We start from the raw sequence: 12,287 nt of genomic DNA, 5'->3' as shown, positions 1-12,287 counted from the left end.
TTAAAATTGCTCAGTTCATCGTGGCTAGGAAGCAATGCACAGGGGAATAGCTCTTCCTCAAAGATACACCCTCCAAAGACACTCCCTCATGATCTACATTATCTTCCAGTTGGACCCTACTTCCTAATAGCACATTCAGCACATTTAGTACCTACACAATCCAGTTATCTTTCCAGGAATCTCTTAATTCAGTAAAGTTGACAATTCAGTTTAACTGTACAGAAGTTAAGTAATTGACAAAGGTCACAAAGCTATTAAATTATAAAGCCAAGACAATCACTCCAACAGCTATGATTTTACTTAGTATATGCTATGCTGCTTTCCCAATGCAAAATGTAAAGCCTTCAAAAATTATGTAGTATCAGTAAATATTTGAAAATTTTTAACAATGAAATGTTGAGAAATCTAAAGGCTAAGGTGATCAACTATATTCTACTAAAGCTCTTTATAAACACTTGAATTCTTCATAAAAATCTTAAAATATCCTATAGACTTTATTTGAATACTTCTAGTGATGAGGAACTAACATGCAGGTAGACAATTTTATTTTCCAAAATTACTTTTCCTAAAATCTACCTCTCTCAAGTTTTTAAACCATTTCTATCCTAAGGACACACAAAATTACTAAATTATTTCTAAAGACACACAAAATTAATTTCACCTTTTTCTTATGCTACTGTCCTACAAGTATATGAAAAAAACAAATTATGGTCTAGCTTTTGTCTAACTTCCAGGATAAACATTCTATTTTCTTCAAAATTCCTTATGTATGTAGTGGAATTTCCTTACATTTTTATGCTTTCTTTTCTGGTCATGCTCCAATTTGGCTTGTATGACTCCCAAACTGAATTCTACATTCAAGGAGTATTTTAACCACAATAGAATAGTACCATTACTTTTCATAAACAATATGAATTTAGATGAATATTGAATTTTTAGATATCAAAACCTTGTAGACTTGCATCAAGTGTAGCATAAATGCCTAAGATTTTTCTACATTTGTTGCAGCTAATAACTATTATTTAGTTGTTTATTTAATTTTTGAAACTAAATTGAAAATTATTTAAGTTTATGAAATTGCATCTTATTGGAGATCAGTCCATCATTATATTCTGTTGAGGTCATTTAAAATGTTAATTATTTTATTTAATGAAGTAATTATCCCTTTTAGTTTTTCTCAATCATAGCTGATTTGGACACTATCAATGTTTATTGAAGATAGCTATTTAAACACCAAATATGAAAGATACAAAGCTGGATGCTAGCTTTAAAAATTTTTATTTAAGTAAACTTCATAGTTTGTAAATGCTTTTTAATGACACTACCTAAATAAAATACAAGGCTTATCTGAGATAACTTCTGATTGAACACAGGCTCTGTGCAAGCAGAACTGAAATGGAGTTAAAGAAAAAAAGTACCATAACCTTATTAGAAAATTAGTGTAATTCAGTAAAATTTAAAAATGCAAACAAAACTATAGCATATATAGTTGGAAGGCAATATGTGGCAAACGATTTTTAAGTACCCCTCTTTACACCAGGTAGATATTCATTAGACTAATTGTGAGCCTACAGTAAGTTTTCTAATCTCAGAAAAATAGAATTTTAGAGACAGTTTATAAAATCAAAGATGATGAGAAAGTTTGGAAATAAAATTAGAGGTTGGGGAAAATATATAACTCTGGAGAAAATAACTACACAGTAATTTAAAAGTGAAGGGTCGGGGATTTAGCTCAGTGGTTCCTCCACCTGCCTCAAAAGTGCAAGGTCCTGAGTTCGATCCCCGAACCAAAAAAAAAAAAATTGAAAGTGCTCTTGAAGATTGAAAAATATTTTGCAACGCCTAAGAAACATTTAAACATTACTTAAGATATTATTTGACACAGTGTATTATTTTTTGCACTGGGGATAGAACTCAGGACCTTGCACTTGAAAGGCAGGTGGCAGAACCACTGAGCTAAATCCCCAGCTGATGAAGTGCATTTTTTGAGAAGGGCTTAGGATCCTTTTTGAGATCCCAAACCAAGAGTCTCTCTAGAGATCAAATTCAGGATGACATTAATTTAATGACTTAGAAGCTGTGTCTAAAAGCAAAACAAGTATAAAATCAATTATTGGTGGCATAATATGTCCCTATAATAGAATCTAGAATACTTAAACATCAGCTTATACATAAGTTTAGTCATTTGTTTTATTTGTAGTTTCAGCATATACTGCATAGATATCTTTTATCTTGGAATATTTTAGTGCAAGAACATATAGGTTTGTGATGACCCTGGCCAATGCATATAGACAAAAGTACAAAATAAAAGGTGGTAGTTTTTAAAAAATTATCATTTGCAGATAATACAATAAAATACTAGAGAAACTAAGAAAATCAACTGAAGATTTTTAGAAACATAAGAAATTTTAGTAAGATGGTTATAAAATTAATGTGCAAAATAAAATTTTATTACATACAATAATAGAGCCCTGATCATGACAACCATCACAAAAAAAAACCAACCCAAAGAACATACAGTCATGAATTTGATAAGAAACATATAAGAATTACATGAACAAAGGCATACACATGAGAGATATAAAGGAAACATTAAACAGAAAAAAATACATAAGCAGGAAAAAATGTTAGTTTTCTTTATAAATTTGCAAATTTAAAACATTCACAATCAAAATTAACTTAGTTTTTGGAATTTGATACATCATACAAAAATTCTTCGAATGAAACTACTACATGATAGGTTTTTTTCCAGCAAAATAGCAGCATAGACACTCCAAAGGGCTTTCCTGCTACATACAATGAGATCCTGGATAAAATACAAGCATAGTTTTTTTGTTTTTTTTTGTTTTTGTACCGGAGATCAAACTTGTGTCCTTGCACTTGCTCAGCAGGCGGCGAAACCACTGAGCTAAATCCCTGGCCCACAAGCATAGTTTTTTAAAGCTTTGCTAGGCATTCAATTTAGTGAAGAAATTTTCCAAGAGTCTAAATAGTGACACAGTAATATGAAACTTAAATTGTGAGAGCTTAGTCAGTGCAAAAGTAGAAGTTCTGTTGGAATTAAATGCCAGTACCAACTCTAATACTGGTAGCAGCATGAGAAGCCTGTTCAAAAATCAAAGCTACCAGTACAATGGAGAGTCTAATAATTAACTGAATTTTCTTAATAGGGCTAAAGTAATCCCACATTTATAGGATTTCTGGCTTTTATAAGAAGCAAGCAAAATATACTTTAGAGGGCTTGGGATGTAGCTCAGTGGTCAAACACTTACCTAGTATGTACAAGGCCCTAGGTTCAATCCCCAGCCCCACCACCAAAATATAAAATAAAAAATCTTTAAAAAAATTTTTCTTGGGTGGGGGATTTAGCTCAGTGGTTCCACCACCTGCCTCGCAAGTGTAAGGACCCGAGTTCGATCTCCACTACCAAAAAAAAATTTTGTTTTCTTTAGAATAAAGTAACCCTAATGTAGACTTACATGATTCTATATACTGAATTTAATAAATTCTATGAATTCATAATACCAAACACACTATGAAAAAAGTCATGAGAAAAATGACAAACAGGAGGTTTAGATCCCTAGAGACCTCATATATTAGCAGATTAAAGAATAAAAAATAAGTCAACATTATTATATTTAAAATCATCAATAAAATACAATCAAAATGACTAGGCAAATTAGAAGTTAAGTAAAATTTTCAAAAGTGAAAAATACAATAAAAGGAATTGAAAAATTCAATTAATGAGGCAAACAACAAATTAGCTACAGCAAAATATAGATAATAGGTGTGAAGTAAAAGGAAGATGTAGATAAGGCAATTAAAAAATATATTATAAAGAAAGTGAAAAAGATTCTTTGCTCTCCGTCTGCCTCGAGGAGAGCACCTTTTTCACTCCATGCTCCTCTGCCCTGTGTCCTACCTTGAAGCCAGCAGACTATATACAGAAACCTCAACAAACTGAGAAAAACTGAGCTGAAGTAATTTGGCCAGGATCACACAACTAACAAGTGTCATGACGGGATTAGAGCCTACTATGGTCTGAGCTCAAGACTTGTCTGACAGATGAAATCTACAATCACTTTTTGTCAAATCCTCACCACCAGCACTATTCCAAAAATACCTAAAAAAATTAAATACCATGCCCTGAACCAGGAACAATTGCTTAGGATGTGTGTGTGTCACAACAGCCACAAAAACAAAAACTCTAGTACTGACTGGAAATGTTGACCTTATGAAGAAACCAAAAAGCACCGGAGAGGCATCCTGTGCCCAAATGGGAATACTGAATATCACAAGGTCAGGTTTTCTCCCTGGCCCCAGTGCAGGAGATTGAACTCAGGGCCTCATATATGCTTGGAAGTCAATTCTTTTCCAAACTAACATGGAAGTTTAAAGTTATTCTAGTCAAAATACTAGGAGAATGTTTTTCAAAACTTGGAATTGTCCAGAAACATAAACATAAGAATTTAAGATATGATAAAATTAGTCCCAGAAACCAACAGGGAAATAATTCTGAGGGGAATATTAAGGGGAAAATGTTCCTCATTTCATATCTTACATAAAAGTAAAATCTAAGTGGTCTGAGTAATTTTTTAAAAATCTTTCAAAACAGAGAAAAAAGAGAAAGAAAAAAATAGTTAACGTTAAAAACAGATCTCCAAATGGTAGTGTACTTTCTAAACAAAAATAGGATAAAATCATGAAGAGAAAAAAATCTCCATCACTACCTAAAAATGTAAAATTTTGCTAACCAGAAAACACCAACCATAAACAGAGTTCAAATACTGTACTAAGAAAATACTAGCACATAAATAGAAAAATATTTTAACACCAGGCAAAATGTTCTTGTCAATAAACTTTAAAAATGATTAATCTCAATTTTAAATGCAATTTACAAGATACCATATTTTCTATCAAATTACTATAACTTAAAACATAATATATTTGGTACATTACAAATTTTAGTAAATATTTGTTTTCTAAAGGGAATCATGAGATACAGTAAAAGTTAGCTACTTCTGCTGGTAGAAGTATAAACATTTTTCTTGAGGAAAACAAGAATATGCACAGAAAAGAATGAAGGAAGGGAGGAAGGAAGGAAGGAAGGAGGGGTGGGAAGAAAAGGAAGGAAGAAAAAAGAAAAGGCATCTCATTTGTGAAAATTCGTCTAAGAAAAGTAATTAGAAATGCAGGATTATGTCGGAGTAATTTTATGTACAACAAACAATTTTTATAAAAATAAATTACATATCCTATAATACTGTGGAATTTTATGAAGCTATTAAAAAAAACCCATTTTGAGAGTGTGTAGTGATACCGAAAACAAAATGTAATGTTATATAAAAAACAAGAGGGTGCTCAGTGGTACAGCACACGCCTAGCATGCATGAGACGCTAGGTTCAATCCCAAAAAACTCACTGGGACAGACTTTTGTAACCATTTCATTCCCTTTGCCTTTCCAACTGTGCCGTGGGGCAGTGGCCAGCTCTGATTCGGGCCCACAGTGTCCACTCACGGGCGCTCTGTCCGGTCCCCCCTCCCTGCCTCGCGCCTTCTCTGAACTCAACAAAGCTTGCTGAGTCTGCGCCGGCCCAGCACAGCCTGGGAACCCAAAACTGATGCAGAAACGAATAACCCTCCTTCTGTGGGGGGTTCTGGGCTGGGCTATATATGTCCCTTGAACTCTGAAATTCTATGCAAATTTCAGTGTGTGTACTAATTTCCTGGGAGAAACTCGTACCTTTCATCACACACTCAAGTCAACTTCGTGAGAAAGGAGAGCCACTTGTGGAAAAGAAACAATAGAAGAAAGAGGACAGGAGTCTAACACTTGCTATTTCTTGTGGAATTACAGCCGTGTAGAATTTTAGATGTACTCTTCTTGATTTTCTATATTTTAAATAAGGAACATGTATGAAGAAATTGAAAATATCATAGATATCCATCAAAAAGCAACTGATTAAAAAATCATGCTTAAATAAGATATTTTGCTGCCATTAGAATTTTTGGGGTTTTTTTTTAGTTGTTTGTCTTTCTTACATTACTGGGGATCAAACCCATAGCCTTCACATTAAGCTACATCCCCATCCCTTTTTAACTTTCTTTTCTTTTAATTTTGAGACAGGGTCTTGCTAAGACCCTAAAGTTTCCCGGGCTGTGCTCAAACTTGTCATCTTCTTGCCTCAGTACCCCAGAGTGCTGAGATGATAGGTGTGCACCACCATGCCTGCCTAAAAATGTGTTTTAAGAATTTTAATTTTAATTTTGTACAATTTATTCCAATCTAAATAAAGTGTGAATTTTGTTTTAAAAAAGAATTTTAATTTTAAATTAACTTGCATGCTGTAAATGTGTTTTATGTTTACATTTTTGAAATGTAAAAAATAAAAATAAAAAAGAACTATAATGACTAAAAAAAGAAAGTAAAAAAGAAAATATGAGAGTTTAAGAGCTTTTAAGAGAACATATGCCTAAGCAGATTCAAAGAAAGAATGGAAATGTGCTTCCTGAGAATATAACAGCTTAGAATATTCCAGAACTGATTAAAGGCATGAGTATATAAATACAAGAACCATCAAGCATCAGTCAGGATAAGAAAAAGAAATCCACTCCTAGAAATAGTGCCGAGAAAGCCAAAAGTATGGATCAAAAAGAATAGCAAGGAAAAGAAAGAAAATAATAATTATCAAAGAGGAAAAAATTATCAAAGAGGAAATCAGTGCAATAGAAAACAATTTTAAAAATAAATAAAACTGGAAGAGTCCAGATAGCAAATAGGAACACGCAACAGTTTATTCCTCTCTGCAACCTGGAAAACTCAGCAAGGAGAAAGAGAAAAAGCTCTTGGAATCAAGAAATAGGACAGGAAAGCTGAAAAGCATGGAGAAACAGAAAGGCAATGAAGAGAAAAAGCTTAACCCCAGCTGCCTGAGGGGAAGCAAACACAAAATAAGCCCTGAAAGGGCCAGCAGCCACAGTGATTGGATCACCAATCCTTGCCACATCTGGAGGTAAATGGATAGGTTGCTTCATGAGCAAGTGAGGCACCTCAGCAGTCTACATAGTTGGAGATAGCATGGATTTGGAGAAGGAAATAAACAAACATTAAAAGCCTGAGGAGTGAACACAACCCTGAGACACACAACACACCACTGACTGGCCCTACCCAGCAGGACAAAAGTCTGTTCAGTGGGTGTGGACAGGAAACACAACAGGCCACAGTAGTGACTCATTATTCCTCCCCCATATCTGGTGAATTCCAATACTACAGTTCCTAGAAAGAATCTACCCATCTAAACATCTTGACACGGAGGCTTATTTATTTGCTTCCTTGCTGGTTTGTTTGTTCTGGATTTTCTTTTCTTTCTCTCTCTCTCTCTCTCTCTCTTTTTTTTACTTTATTTTTTAAGGTTCTTTCCCTTTTTTCCTGCTCTCTCTTTTGGTCATTCTTCTCTTTCATTTTTAAAATTTCCTTTCTCCCTATTCTTTTTTCTTCTCTATTCCTCATTTTCTTGCCTGTTTGTCTTTCTTCTCCTCTTCTCTACCTTTCATACTTATAAATACACATACATATATATGTATTTCATATATAAGTATATCACATATACATATATGAATATTTTTACACATATATTTTCATATATACATATATGAATACATTTACATATATCTATATATTTATATGTGCAAAAGAGAATAAGGATTACCCAGTGCTTTAACTTAAATAGTACCATCCAAGGGTATGTCTGGGTAACCTGTAGTAAAACTATGGTTAGAGGATCCAACAACACTAACCATATTAACAAGTTCCAGCAATCTCACAGCCTCCTTAAAACTCTACATTTCCATCCCACTGCATCCCTCCTCCTGCTTCCACAAACATTCTCTCAAATCCCCTTAACATTAGCCTTTTACGCCAGCTATAACACTGATTCTGACAGAGCCCAACCTCCTATTTTTTCCTCATTAACATTTATCTTACCTCCCTCTCTTATTGACTTACTCACTTCCTTTTCTTTTCTTTCTTTCTTTTTTTTTTTGTTAAATTCTTTTATAGGTACATTGTAGGTATACAACACAATTACATTTCTCATTGGGAACTTGTACCTTTACATGATGCATCTTGGTTCTTATTTTTTCCCCATTCCCAGCCCTCCCTTCACCTCCTCCACCCTTCCCTATTTACAAAGACTTTATTCCCATTTTTCCATTTCTCATCATTTTTCCTTTCCCTTCTTTCCTTTCCCCTGCCCTCCCACTACCCCTACCCCTTTGGACCTTTTCTATTTTGCATTATCGATTATTCATTCTAATCATTGGTACTAGGTATACAATATAATGACATTCATCATTGGAAATTTGCACCTTTACATAATCTCTCTTGGTTCTTATTTTTCACCCTTGCCCAGCCCTCCCTTCAACCCCTCCATTCCTCCCTATTTACAAAGATTTTGTTCCTATTTTTCCATTTTCTCATATTAATCACATTCCCTTCTATTCTTTCCCCTACCCCTCCCACTTCCTTCCCCTTTGCCCCTTTTCTTCCTATGTCACATTACCTATTATACATTTTAGTCCTTATTTACACTTTCAGTTTCTCACACCAGAGAAACTATTTGGTATTTATACATGTGCATCCTACTTATTTCACTTAAGAGTATCACCTCAATGTGCATCCACTTAGTTATAAATGTCTCTAATTTCTCGTTTTTTATGACTGAGTAGTACTCCATTTTATAAAAAAACCCCACATTTTCTTTATCCAGTCTTCAGTTGATGGGCATTTGGGCTGTTTCCAAGTTTTAGCTATCACAAACTGTGCTGCTATGAACATGGGTGCACATATATCACTGTGGTATGATTCTTTTAATACTTTGGGGAAGATACCCAGCAGGGGAATAGCCGGATCAAATGGGACTTCCAGTCCTAGTTCTCTGAGGTATCTCCATACTGATTTCCACAGTGTTTGCACCAGTCTACACTCCCACCAGCAGTGGAGCAGGGTTCCTCTTTCCCCACAGCCCCGCCAGCATTTGTTATTGGTTGATTTCATGTTAGCAGCCATTCTTTCTGGAGTAAGGTGGAATCTCAGCTTTATTTTCATTTGCATCTCTCGAATGACCACTGATGTGGAACATTTTTTCATGTATTTATTTCCTATTTCTACTTCTTTGTCTGAGAAATGTCTGTTCATTTCAGATGCCCATTTTTGGATTGGGTTTTTAAATTTGGGAGGTCTGATCTTTTTAAGTTCTTTATAGATTCAAGATAGTAGACCTTTGTCTGAGGAACAGCAGGTGAAGATTTTTTCCCACACTGTGAGTTGTCTCTTCACACTGCTGCTGGTTTCTCTTGCTGTGCAGAAGCTTTTTTTTTTGGTACTGGCGATTGAACTCGGGTCCTTGTGCTTGCGCAGCAGGTGGCGAAACCAATGAGCTAAATCCCTGGCCCAGAAGCTTTTTAATAAGAAGAGATCCCACTTGTTGATTATTTGTGCTAGTTCATGGGCAACTGAGGTTTTGTTTATAAAATCTTTTCCTACACCTATGTCTTCAAGAGTTCTACCTAACCTCTGTTCCAACTGCTTCAGAGTTTCTACTTTAATATTTAGATCTTTAATCCATTTTGATTTTAGTTTAGTCCATGGTGAGAGATATAAGTCTAGTTTTAATCTTTGGCAAGTTGAAATCCAATTTTTTCCAGCATCATTTATTAAAGAGGCTATCTTTCCTCCAGTGAGGGTGTTTGGCTCCTTTATCAAAGATGAGATGGCTGTGTGTCTGGTGTTGTTTCTGCATCTTCTAATCTCTTCCACTGGTCCTCAGGTCTGTTTCTTTGCCAGTACCATGCTGTTTTTATCACAGTAGCTTTGTAGTATAGTTGCAGGTTGGGGATTGTGATACCCCCTGCCATGTCTCTGTTACCTAGAATTGCTTTTGCTATTCTGGGTCTCTTCTTGTTCCAAATGAATTTTTGGATTGTTTTCTCAAGGTCCATGAAGTATGCTGCTGGGATCTCAATTGGAATTACATTGAATCTATGTAGCAGTTTTGGAAGTATGGCCATTTTCACTATATTAATCCTTCCTACCCAGGAGCAGGGGATGTCTGTCCATTTTTTGATATCATCTTCAATCTCTCTTTTCAGAGTGCTATTGTTTTCAGAGAAGAGGTCTTTGATTTCTTTCATTAGGTTGATTCCTAGGTATTTCAGTGTTTTGGATGTTATTGTGAAAGGAATTATTTGCCCTATTTCTCTCTCAGTGAGTCTGTCATTCGTGTAGAGAAAAGCTATTGATTTTTGTGTGTTGACCTTGTAACCTGCTACTTGACTGGATTTGGTTATTAAGTCTAGAAGACTTTTGGTGGAGTTCTTGGGATCTTCTATATACAGTATCACGTCATCTGCAGATAATGACAATTTGACTTCTTCATTTCCTATCTTTATTCCTTTTATTTCTCTCTCTTGTCTAATTGCCATGGCTAATGTTTCCAAAACTATATTGAACAAGAGTGGTGATAGTGGACATCCTTGTCTTGTTCCTGATTTTAGTGTGAAGGATTTCAGTTTTTGACCATTTAGTATGATATTGGCTGTTGGTTTTTCATAGATGGCTTTTATTAGTTTGAGGTAGAGACCATCTATTCCAATTTTTTGTAGGGTTTTTATCATAAATGCATGTTGGATTTTGTCAAATGCTTTTTCTGCATCTATGGAGATAATCATATGGTTTTTGTCCTTGGCTCTATTGATATAGTGTATTACATTGATTGATTTGTGTATGTTGAACCATCCCTGCATCCCTGGGATGAATCCCACTTGATCAGGGTGTATGATCTTCTTGATGATCTTCTGCATTCTATTTGCCAGTATCTTCTTAAGGATTTTTGCATCTATGTTCATTAGTGAGATTGACCTATAGTTCTCCTTTTCAGTTGGGTCTTTCTCTGCTTTGGGGATCAAGGTGATGCTTGCTTCCAGGAATGAATTTGGGAGTATTGCTTCCCTTTCAATTTCACTGAAGAGTTTAAACAGTAGAGGCAGTAGTCCCTCTCTAAATATCTTGTAGAATTCAGCAGTGAAGCCATCAGGGCCCGGGCTTTATTATGTTTTCAATTTCATTGGTTGATATTGGGTTGTTCAGAATTTTTAGGTCTTCTTCATTCAACTTTGGTAATTCACATGTATCTAGGAATCTGTCCATTTCTTCTGTGTTTTCCATCTTATTGGCATATAGGTTCTGGAAGTAGGTATTGATGATCCTCTGGATTTCTGCTGGGTCTGTTGTAATTTCACCCTTTTCATTTCTAATTGCATGGATTTGGGCCTTTTCTTTCCTTTTTCTGGTAAGGTTGGCTAAGGGTTTGTCAATTTTGTTGATTCTTTTGAAGAACCAACTCTTGGTTTCATTGATTTTTTTGTGTCATTCTCTTAGTCTCCATTGCATTGATTTCTGCTCTGATCTTTATAATTTCCTCCCTCGTATGAGCTCTAGGGTTGTCCTGCTCTTCTTTTTCTAGAAGCTTGAGGTGCAGCATCAGGTTGTTTAATTGGGCTCATTCTGTTTTCCTAATATGCATATTCACTGCTATGAATTTCCCTTGTAAGACTGCTTTCACTGTATTCCATAGATTCCAATATGTTGTATTGTCATTGTCATTTAATTGAAGGAACTGTCTGATTTCTTCTTTAATTTCCTCTGTGACCCATTGGTTATTCAGAAGTGTGTTGTTCAATTTCCACATGTTTATGAAATTTTTCGAATTTCTTTTGCTATGAATCTCCAATTTCATCACACTGTTGTCTGATAATATACAGGGGATAACTTCAATTTCTTTGTATTTACTTAAACATGTTCTATGTGTGAGTATGTGGTCTTTTTTGGAGAATGACCCATGCACAGCTGAGATGAATGTGTATTCCGATTTTGTGAGGTGGAACACTCTGTAAACATCTGTTAAGTTCATTTGTTCAAGAGTTCAATTGAGTTCTAGTGTTTCATTACTTATTTTTTGTCTAGTTGATCTATCTATTTGTGACAGTGGGGTGTTGAGGTCCCCCACTACAATTGTATTGGTCCATATATGACTTTTCATGTCCATTACTATTTGTTTTATATAGTTGGGCAAACTAGTGTTTGGTGCATAGATATTTATGATTGTCATCTCTTCCTCTTGGATTGTTCCCTTTACAAGGATGTAGTGTCCTTCTTCGTCTCTCTTAATCAGTGTTGGTTTGAAATCTACTTCATCTGCAAAGAGGATAGCTACTCCTGCTTTTTATC

Source organism: Heterocephalus glaber, unplaced genomic scaffold (genome assembly GCF_053883595.1).
Source record: "Heterocephalus glaber isolate CG9 unplaced genomic scaffold, H.glaber_assembly_v1.0 deba00001451, whole genome shotgun sequence".
In the NCBI taxonomy this organism is placed as follows: domain Eukaryota; kingdom Metazoa; phylum Chordata; class Mammalia; order Rodentia; family Bathyergidae; genus Heterocephalus; species Heterocephalus glaber.
Note: the sequence above shows the minus strand (reverse complement) of the source record.